Genomic DNA, 11,604 nt, shown 5'->3' with positions numbered 1-11,604 from the left:
AAGTTTCTCCGGTGGAAAGGAGTCATGATGGACAAGCTTTAAGAAGTCTTGATGGCTCCAGTGCTGCAGCAGAGTGTGCCACCCCCCCTTTCACCCGGCTGAAGAGCTGGTACATCTGGATGAGGTTGGGTACCCTGTTCTCACCCAGCAGGTGCTCCAGCCCTTTCTGCAGAACTGCTGTCAAATGTTCTCCTAAAAGCTGTTTCTCCACACAGGCAGCCAATGGTTTTTGTGTGCTGTGGTCTAAGTAGGTGATCACTCGGTCTGCTTCCTCTTCTAGATGTTTGCTCACATGGCTAAGGTATTCTGGAGCCTCCCTGTCCTGCACCAGCCTCTGACCTTCAGCAGCATATAGACAGTCTCTTCCTAGAACCTCAGCTTAAATGAGTCTTTCTGCACCTGGAGATCTGAGAGTGTGCTTAGCAAACTCCAACGCAGCCTCCTGTCCACAGCCTCTCCACTTTGTTCATGACTTTGGGACAACCATTGTCATCAATCCTGAGAAAGACAAAGACATGATCCAACACCTGCTGGACTTCGAGGACAAAGTGGACCACATGATGGAGGTCTGCTTCCAGAGGAATGAGTGCTTCATCAACCCGATGAAGGAGTCCTTCGAGATGTTCACCAACAAGAGACCACACAAGCCTGCAGAGCTCATTGCTAAGTTACGAGGGCAACAAAGGAGCAACAGACGAGGAGCCAGAGAGGATCCTGGACAGAATCATGACTCTATTCTGTTTCATTCATGGTAAAGATGTCTTTGAAGTGTTTTATAAGAAAGACTTAGCAAAGAGGCTGCTGGTGGGAAGAGCGCGTCGGTGGATGCAGAGAAGTCCACGCTGTCTAAGCTCAAGCAGATTGTGGAGCTGGGTTTACCAGCAAGCTGGAGGGCACGTCCACAGAGCTTTCCAAAGACATCGTGGTTCATTTCAAGCAGCATATGCAGAAACAAAGTGCACCAGGTCCCATTGACCTCACAGTGGACATACTGACCATGTTCTACTGACACCTGCTGACTGTCATCTCCCAGTGAGACACACACACACACACACACGAAGCACCTGAGTGTGAAGCTGCTGTGCTGTCTTCAGGTTCCTGCAGCTGCCCTGACTGTGGACGCTTGGATTCGGAGCAGAGGATGTGGTTCTTGGCTCATCCTTCCCAGGGTGCAAGGACTTTGAGATGACACACATCTTTCATCCCCACTTCTTCCCCTACTTCTTTATTGTTTCTGTTACTCTCTGACTTCACAAGCTCTCATTCCTCTGGCAGAAAGCCACGGGCTTGGTTTGTTGTGTGTGTGATTGTGGGACACAGTGGAATTACCCTAGCTGCTGTGTTCTTCCCCTGATGAAGACCCAGAGAGAGAGCCCTGGGCTGGGGCACTGGGAAGAAACTGTCCAGGCTGCCACTCGGATCTCTGCACCCTGAGCATTGGCCTCTCTTCTGTGTATTTTCAGAAAGTTGGAAACTTTGGCTTCTGTAAATCAGGTTTCTAAGTGAGGTCCCTGATGTGCCAAGAGGACATCATGTCTGTCATGAGACACAGCTCACCCAGAGGGCTGCTTGTCGTTTGTTGAGGGGCTTGGGGGTTTCATGTTTGTTTCCATGCTGGTTGAGTGTGGAGGTCCTGGTTTTGGCTTTGGGGTGACTGCTGTTTGAAGTTGCAGTTTGTGTGATTACCACAATAAAATCGGGCCTGGTTTTATAGTCTTGCACAGACAACATCTTGAATCTCTGCTCTGGCACTATCCGGAACTTAGGTATGTTTGTCAAAAGGTAAAGGACTTGGTTCCTGGAGACATACTGTGGGTACAGGTGGGTTGAGCAGCGAGAACGAGGCTCCATAGTGGTGTTGGCATGGTAATGATGACAGACACTTTTGCAACCTTTAACAGTACTTTATATTTTACAAAGTAGCATGTTTCATTTTGATTAAAAGCTACCAAATGAATTTTGATCATGTATAAGTGTTTAAAGCAATATTTTCTGGAATATACCAAGTTTATATAACTTGATTTTATGCTAAATAATTAAAGGATTCTCCCTTTTTGAAACATGCATGTTTAAGATATGACATCTCTTTGGGCCCCCATATTAAAACCCTTTCTCTTTAAGTATCATTTCTATATTTGTACATTTTCATTTATGGGTCCTATGATGTGGTCTCTGAAAGACCAAATAGATGTCTATTTCTACTTCTTATTTTTAAGTTCATTGTGTCTACAGATTGGTAATATTGTAATTTAATGTAGGCTTACTTTGAATAAAACTAGTTTAACTGGCAAAAATAAATAAATAAATAAATAAATAAATAAATAAAATAAGTCTTGATCCCAGGTCTCTGGGGAAATGGTTCACTGCAGAAAACTCTTTCTTGGAGCACCATAGGAGACAGGCTTTGGAAACAAGGAATAAAGGCAATTAACTCTTATTTTCTAGGACTGCAGGGTTCAGATCAAGTTCATCATTGCCAGCACCACTGCTGACTAGCAAACTCATGCTGAGCCTGGTTGTCTCCCTGACTTTCCCCTGTCACAGTCAGGCAGGCTCCCAGAAGCAGCCTTTAGACAGAGACTGGCTTACAGGCTTTCATTGGGCTGTTTCTGAGATGAGCAGTCGTAGCCTGTTTTGTGTGGAGCAGGCTTCAGCAAACCACTTCTGGTCCCTAGCTTGTTTGAGTATGATCAGAGGCTAAGAGAGAATAATTTTATTTTACTTCTTTACATTTTTTTTTAGAAAATTGTGAAAAAAAAGAAAAATAAATTGCTAACAGAGCCTTACTCTCTGTGGTTTGTGAAGACTAAATTTATTACCCGCCTTCTTAAGAAAGATTTGTCTATTCCTGGGTAAGAAGTGGGTGGAGGGATTGCAGAGACAGTCAGTCATAGCAAAGGCCTAGCCAGTCCTACGTGATGCTTGGGAACTGAGGAATGTTACAAAGCTGTCTTGATCTAATGTGGTGTGCACGCGTGTGTGCGCGCGCGCATAAGGACATCATGGGTTCTTCTAGTGTGGTTCAGTCTGTGAGTGTGAGCTTCCAATGGGAAGGGGGTGAGATCATGAGTATTGCCCTAGTGTGGCTCCTGGCAGCAAGAGGAATGTTCACTGCAGAAGGTTCTGGCAGTGGCCACTGTACCAGCTTTCCCTGGTGGCCTCTTCTGATTTCCCACAGGGTAATGTTTGCTGCTACTTATGTGATTGGCTTTTCACCTGGCATTACCCCTTGCTCAGTGGAGACCTACTTACAAACAGGAAGAGTATCTTACTTCTTTTTGTGTTCTTAGTGCTGAATACAGAGGCTGGCACATCGCCGTATTCAGGAATGGGCTCAGTGGAGATTTACTGAATGAATAAATATTCTTGCATATATGAGATTGAAAAATAGGCAGGAATTTATATGGAAGCTCACTGTGGAAGGCTCTGAATGGCTGCTTAGAAGCACCAGTTTTATAAGCCAGATCTTGGTTTATGTCCACATTTATGAATGGATTTGACATTTGAATCCAAGAAGACTAGAATGTATAAGTTCAACCCTACAGTAGAGTTGGAAATCATGCTACATGTGTAAGTGGAGGGTCACTGAGATGGCTCAGTAAATATGAGGGCACTTGCCATCAAGCTTGATAGACAGTCTAATCCCTGAGACACACAGTGGAAGGAGAAGACTGACTCCTGCAGGCTGTCCTGTGGTCTCCCAGCTGCATCATGGCTCCCATGCATGCAACCACACACACAACCGTAATCACAACAGTCTTTTAAAAATGAAGTGGTGGAGAGTGATGGAGGAAAATACCTGCCTTGACCTCTGGCCCCCAAACATGCACTGTACACCCGCATGCACATGTGTACACACACACACACAGGTGCACATACACACAGAACACACACACAATCATAACAGGAATTGTTCTCTGTGAAGATATGTTGCAGGGTATTTAATCACTTGGTGAACCCCAAGATTGTGTTATCATGTGACTAAGTCCTTACCACACACCTTTAATCCCTCTGGCTGGAACACACACATGCCTTTAGTATACACCTTTAATCCCAAACAATGGAGATAAAGTTAGTTTATAGAAGGAAGCAGCCATGTTTGAACGTGATGTCTAATGGAGTACCAGACAAAGTGACAGAACAGAGAAAGATTTGAGAGAATAGAATGTGATCACCTCTCAGGAGAGAGGATTGGGAAGCAATGCAGGAGGGAGGGAGGGAGGGAGAGAGAGAGAGAGAGAGAGAGAGAGAGAGAGAGAGAGAGAGAGAGAGTTAGTTTTATAAGGGCAGTGATAGGCTAGAGAGAGAGAACAAGCTAGTCACAGGTGAAAACAGAATGAGCCAGAGAATGAGAAGGAGCCAGAAGATTAGAACAAATTATCAGTTAGTATGAGGCCAAGCAGAGCAACTCAGGAGAAGCCTAGAGAAGTCAGATTGGCCCAGGCAGCTTGGAGAGGAGTTTAAGCCAGACAGCTGAATTGAATCAGCCAGGCAAAGATCAGAAAGAACTAGAAAGGGTGAGCTTATTTAGCAGCAAGTCTGAGGCTGAGAACATTCTAGGCCTAGATTAGGTTGTACAGAGGCTAGAAGCTCTCAGGACTAGACATAGGTTAGCAGACAGAAACAGCAACCCTCTAAGATGACAATTCCACAGGAGAATCGAAAATAACAGAAAGATGAACATGGACCATTGCCTAAATTGCTTTCGAAGATCCATAATTCCTAGTACATGGACATTTTCAGGACTACAACAGGTAAAAACATTGATAGAAAATAATTTCTATATGTTCTAAGTCCAGTGATGCAGAGTACTGTGGGTCAAGGATTCTACCCTGCTTTACTGATGGCTCAGCTTCAGATGTCCCCATGATAGGCATGCCTTAGGGAACTGTTTACTGTACAAATTACTTTAGGATTTTCCTCACTGCATTTCTAGAAAGATAGAGAGGAATTTTGACAGCCTAGTATACCATTTTTTTTTTTTTTGGTCAATGTTGATCAACAGGGAAGAGAGAATCTCAGTTGACAAATGCCCTCACTAGATTAGTCTATGTGTAATCCAGTGGGACATTTTCTTGATTATTGGTTGATGTGCAAGGGCCCACTCTACTACAGGTGACATCACGCCTGGGTAGTGGTCCTGAGTTGTGTAAGAAAGCAGACTGAGGAAGCTGTGAGGCCCACCTCCATGCCCTCTGCTTCCGTTCCTGCCTCAGGTTCCTGCTTGAGTTTCTGCCCTGAGTTCCCTCAGTGAAGAACTGTGACCAATATGATGAAATAAACCATCTCCCCTCAAGCTTGTTGCTGGTCATAGTGTTTGTCACAACAATAGAAACACATAACCAGGACACCAGATAGTTTTCTAACTCTGGATTTAGGCATCTAACTGTAGAATCTGGGAGGAAATCTCTTATGTTCTGCTGACTCCATAAAACATCTTCGCTGCTTCATTATTTCCAAATGCCTCCTGGCTCAGACCGTCAGGGCTACACTTCAGTTGTACACTTTAAAACATTCATGGATATATCTTGAGTTTGGCTACCGTAGTGCCTGTAATATTTTCCAGCTGCTATGAAAGAACTGCAGAGGGGAGTGATATTCTGCAGTCACATTCTTGGGTTGGTTATAAATTTGTTATGTAATACTAAGTCTCAGGGTTTCTGTTCTTTGTTTGGAAACTGCAGGGCCCCTGGGGAGTGTGTGATTTGTAGTAAAGGACACCAAAGCATCTCCAATACCCACTGAAAAGTGTTAACCCCTTTCCCGGCCACTCTCATTTCCCGGGGTGGGGGTGGGGGTGGGGGTGGGGCTGGGAGATCTGACTAATAATTTTACAGTTAATTTCTTCCAGTGCAGCACTTGGTTAAAACAAGAAATGGATTTTATCTTTGTGGCTTTGCTGCTCCTGACATATTCATTGAACTGTCACAAGTAGAAATTAAAAAAATGAATAGTTCAGCAGCTTCTCTCAGCTAATTTTCTTGGCCGTTAGGGATGGAGGAGCGGTATCCAGATAGATATGAGCGGAGTTGAAGGTGATAGTGTGGGAGACTGGACACGGGGGAAACACATCCGTGGCTCTCTGAAGCACCGCTGAGAAAGGAAGCTTGTTATAATTTTGAGTGAGCCTCAAATGAAGCTATGCTAGATCTTCATGACTTTCAGAATCTCTGGGCCTGATGAGAAATACCAGAATTTGGGCGTTTACCTGTTAGGGCTGCACACCCCCGGTGTCTGTCCCTTAGCATCTTCTAGTCAATGGCCTGGGAGCAGCACCGGCACATGCAGTCTGCTTCACTTCAAGCAGAAACAGGGTTACCTTCCCTCAGCTTCTGCTCTCCAGCTGCAGACTTCTCTCTCCTGGTGTGGTCAGAGATGATGTTGGAGGAAAGACTGGGGACAGTGTGTGAGGTGGGACAGGGGCAGTTCGGTTCATCTTAAGTTCCTGCTGCTACTGAATAAGGAAAACCATGCTTGCGTTTTATTTTTCTTCTATGTTTATTCTGGTGTGTGTGTGTATGTGTACATGTGTGTGTGTATGTATGTATGTGTGTGTGTGCACCTGTGTGAGTGTATGTGTGCATGTGTCTATGTGTGTGTATGCACCTGTGTGTCTGTGTGTATGTGTGTTTACGTACACCCGTATGTGTGTGTGTGTGCACCTGTGTAAGTGTATGTGTGTATGAGTGTGTGTCTATGTGTATGAGTGTGTGTGAGTGTGCATGTGTGTGATTGTATGTGTGTGTATTTGTGTCTGTGTGTGTGAATATGTATATGTGTGTGTGTGTGAGCCTCTGTGTGTGTGTGTGTATGAGTACGTGTATCAGTGTGTGTTTATGTATGTGTGTGTACACTTGTGTGCTTTTGTGTGCATCTGTGTTCTGGGGATTAAGCTCAGGTTGTTGGGTTTTACCCACTGAGCCATCATGCAAGCCCTCCATCTCATTTTGATTTGATACAGGCCTGTCACTGAGTCAGGGGCTCAGGGGTTTGGGTAGACCAGCAGGCCAGCAGCCCCCAAGGGCTCTTCCTTTCTCTGCCCCCTCAGTACTGAGGTTGTAGGAATGTACCACACACAGCTTTTCCTCGGGCGTTAGGGATGGAACTCCAGTCATCACACTGTGGACTTTTCTCTGATTCCCACCTCACACCGCTGTCTGCCTTGCTACGCTTACAGGACCTTAGTTTGGGGCTGTGTCCTGGCTTCTCTTCTTTAATTTAACCATGCGTCTATTTCTGCTCTACTTCTCATAGCTCACTCACTTTCTTCTCAGATGTAGGACACGTAACAATATTAAGAATGGGTGAGGAAATAATTGAGAAAGTGAGTATAGGAAATGTTTATTAAGAAATATCAGTGGGTGGGGACCTGGAGCAAGGGCCTAGGGATTTAGAGGGTTGCTGCTATTGCAGAGGACTGGAGCTTAGTTCCCAGGATCCAGAGCTTCCTGTAACTCCAAATCCAGCTCTGGTACCCTCTTTGGGCTCCTATGGAGACATCTGTGCAGGTTCACGTACATGCGCACGCGCGCGCGCACACACACACACACACACACACACCACATTTTTTTTTTAAAGAAACACTGGGATACTGTTTGGCAAATTTGCTAAAAGCACCTAGTGATCATAGTATTTCCCCTTCTTCAGCAATGACATTCCACAACAATGACATTCCTCATATCCTCACCAAACTTGTCAGCTGCAGGGGGATATCTGTGATGACACTCCAGGACCTTCCACATCCACCTGTGGTGCTCACATCAGCCTCCTGGTTGTGTGCTTGAGGTCCTAGGCACTCCCAAGTCTGAGGGCAACAGTGTTACAAACTCACCAGTAAAGACATTCGGACCACCACTGTCCCGAAGCAGAGGACACCCAAGTGCAGTTAGTATCACAGATCGCATTCTGGGAGTGGAAAAGCCCAATCTGCCCAATGATCAAATCTCATCCATACCAAAAACTCTTTATTCCTATGAGGCTAGAGCATGGACACAGCGTTCTAAAGAGGGCTTTACACCTAAAATAAGAGTGAAAGTGGCCAGGGAGATAATAACAGTATGTTGAGAGTTAAATTTATGTAACAAAATTAATTCAGGAAAGTTGTTGTATTTATAACCTAGAAGAGCATACTTTTTTTTCAGCAGAGGTAAAATGAACTATATGTACAAAAAAATTACCTAAAAAGCTGTCAAAAACACTTTTAAATGTACCACAACAAGATGCGTGCTTATGTGTTTATACACATGTGTGAGTGTGTGTATGTGTGTGTGTGTGTGTGTGTGTAGTCTATGCACCTACCCCTTAAGACAGAAGCAGCCAGATGCCATGCCTTGCAGCCTGAAGAGATCAGGACGCACCTCCCTGCAGCTCTTCCCGGGATAGAGGACCGGGCCTCTAGGGCCTGGAGCTGTGGCCTAACAAGAGCTTCCAATTTATGGTCCTAACCAGTACCTGGTTACTCCCTGCTACTTGTCACGTGCTATGTTGAAACAAATCAAACTGTCTATAACTTCCTGCCGGCCTCCCCAACATCTTAATAAAAGTCTGACATTTCCTTCACTCTTGAGATTTCTCAGGGGATTGCCACAGACAGGGGTCTTCTGGCCTCTCTCCTGCCACCCTCTCAGGGTGCCTTTCTCTCTCCTTAGCCTTCTGTCTCCCTGTCTCACTGTTAATGAAGCCTTTTAATGCCCCAATTTGGTGGTTTTTAATATATTATACCATTTATATCAAATGACCTTTTTTCCTCAATAAATATCTGAAGGAATTCTTTGTCAGCTTCCTTTTCCCAGACTGACTGCTGCTGGATTGTCATTATTTCTTCATTATTATCATCATGATGACCCAGTGTAGAGACTTGGCTCTTTAGCATCTGGTGGCCTCCCCTTCAGCCAGAACTGAAGACCTGAATTCTTTCATGTTTCATGTTTTGTTACCTCTCTTTAACGTCCCACATGCTTGTCCCTATACCTTTTTTAAAAAATCATACCTTTTAATTTACCAGTTTGTCATATTTTGTGTTGAGGTGCACAGTTAAGAGAGACATCTTGTTAGTAGGCAAGCCTCTTTAAGGAATCCATGGACACTTGGTGATAATAAAGACATCAGGAGAATGTACCTGGCATGGAAGATTTTGAAAATTTTAGGCTGTGCTTGAGATAAAGATATCAGAAAGTCAGAATCCTGGAAGGTAGAGCTTGAGACATTCTCTTTGCTTTGGATTTTTGCTTAATCCAAATTATGGATTACCCATTATGGCTCACCCAACGGTCCATAGATGCTCCAGGCTTGCAGCTGGAGAAGTGTCTCATTCTAGTGTTGCATGGGATGGAAAAACTTGGTAATGGTGAAGTCACGAGAAAGTAGTAACCGTTAGAATAAAGACTCGAACTCGGGTGTCCTGACACACAGTCTCATAGATTTCAGCTGATACACAAAAGATTCTTCTTAAGAAAATCAGGGAAATATGTACACCTAGATTAAGACAAACAGGTCCCATGCTTCATTAGAAGTGCATTTTGCCAGAATCTAGGGTTGGAGAGACTGTGCTGGAAGGGTGACCAGGCCTGGCTTCTTGGGAAAGATGCTGGAAGCCCAGTGAAGCCAGTGTGGTCTGTGGAGTGATAAAGTTGCTGAGATCTCAGACCTGGAAGGCGAAGGGGATTTGGAATGTCCTCCCAGTCAGTAAATGTTACAAAGAGGTGTTTAATCAAGATTGTGAGTAAATCAGCAGGTAATCAGCAGAGGTTTATGAAAGCTAATTGAGAAGAGCTTCGCAGAACAAGAAATTAAAGTAGGCCAATTAGAAAACTCATTAAGTGGGAAGTCACAAGCTTCATTAATAAGTTGTCAAAGAAAGGAATAAGAGAAGCACAGAGGTAGAAGGTGGAAACGAGCGTTAGTGACTGTACTTCCCTGGCCACGCCGGACACCTACGAGGAAATGCAGTTGCTGTTGATGTGGCAAAAGCTACATACATTTTAGTTTTACACCATATTGCTTTAAATACTCAATATTGCTTATGAAAACCTCTGTGGTTGCTTAGACCCTCCCTTCCTCCCTCCCTCCCTCCCTCCCTCTCACCCTCCCTCCCTCCCCCTTCGTCTTTCCTTTCTTCCTTTCTTTGTGTTCTTGTGAGATAGAGATCATGTAGCCCTGGCTGGTCTCAATTTCACTCTAGAGCGGAGGCTGACCCTGAACATCGATCCTCCTGCTTCCAGTTGCCAAGTGTTAGGATCATTGGTGTGCTCCATTAGATCCAGCTCGGTACTTTGTCAGTGTCACTGAGGGATTACAGATGTGCTAAGAATATGTCTGCAGGGTCTTTGTAAATCTGCAGCGTAAGCATTAGTGCCCTTGTGTCTTTTTAATATGAAACTTTGGGTAATTAGTCTTGAAGGAAATAACCCAAGGTATGGAAAATATATATACTCATTGTAGGATAACTCATAGCAGAGGAAATTCTAAAAATTTAAATTATATATGAAGAAAGAATGGCTGTCTTGTTATGGTACATTTATAATATGAATAACATGTAAATAATTAAATTTATATGCTCAAGAAATTTTGAATGATATGGGACAGTGTTTATGATACCTGCATTATGTAACAGAGTATCAAATATAAATTTTTATTGCACATATCCATAATTTTGAAAACTCTGCAAAATTGGATGGAGAAAAATAGATCAACACTTCACATCTGAAGAACTTCCCGCATGTGACAGATATTTAGAAATATCGATATTTTTGTATTTAATGGTTTTTGGTTTGCTTTTGACTTCATTTATGCCAGACTGGACTTGAATTTGTGATTTTCCTGTCTGAGCCCTGTGAATGCTGGGATTACAAATGCAGGTAGTAATATTATTGTCCAGGCTGAATGTTAACGGTGTGTGATGGTTTGTACCGATCATCAACTTCACCAGATCTAGGCTCCACTAGAAAGGCAGGCCCTGGGCTCACCCGTGAGGAGTTATCTAGACTAGGAAAACCTCTGGGAAGGCCTGGGAGGGACTGCCAGGATAGATGTGAAGACCCAACCTGAAGGTCCCTGTCCTTGGGGTGGATTCGGGTGGTGTGCAAAGGGGCTTAGCTGAGCATGGGGCCTCACTGCCCTTTCCTTTCTGACAGTGGCTGCAGGAGGACCAGCTCCCGCAACCAGCACTGCCTGCCATGATGGATCACACTCTGACAGACACAATAAACCCTCCCTGTCTGTAACTTGCTTTTGTCTGGGTGTTTTATCCTAGTAGCAGGAAAAGTAATACTATAGATGGGAAGCTAAATGTGTCTGTAATTTCCCCCATAAACACTTGGGTCTTGCTCTGGAATGATCTAGAAAGTCACCTGAACCATAAACTACATCCTGTTTTTATTAAAGGGGTTATCTGATAGCTTCATTTCAGTTCAGGAGAACAACTTTATTTTGTTTTATTTGAAGACTTTCTCTTTCTTTCTTTCTTTCTTTCTTTCTTTCTTTCTTTCTTTCTTTCTTTCTTTCTTTCTTTCTTTCTTTCTTCCTCTCTTCCTTCCTTCCTTCCTTCCTTCCTTCCTTCCTTCCTTCCTTCCTTCCTTCCTTCCTTCCTTCTTCCTTCCTCTCTTC

At 44.0% G+C, this 11,604-nt stretch overlaps 1 pseudogene; it reads left to right on the top strand.

Moving 5' to 3' along the window:
* Positions 1–383: 383 nt before the first annotated feature.
* Positions 384–1,009, top strand: LOC110295830 (annotated as a pseudogene).
* The last annotated feature ends 10,595 nt before the right edge of the window (positions 1,010–11,604 follow it).

This window comes from Mus caroli, chromosome 6 (genome assembly GCF_900094665.2).
Source record: "Mus caroli chromosome 6, CAROLI_EIJ_v1.1, whole genome shotgun sequence".
Classification (NCBI taxonomy): Eukaryota; Metazoa; Chordata; class Mammalia; order Rodentia; family Muridae; genus Mus; species Mus caroli.
Note: the sequence above shows the minus strand (reverse complement) of the source record. Positions and strands in the feature narration are given on the sequence as shown.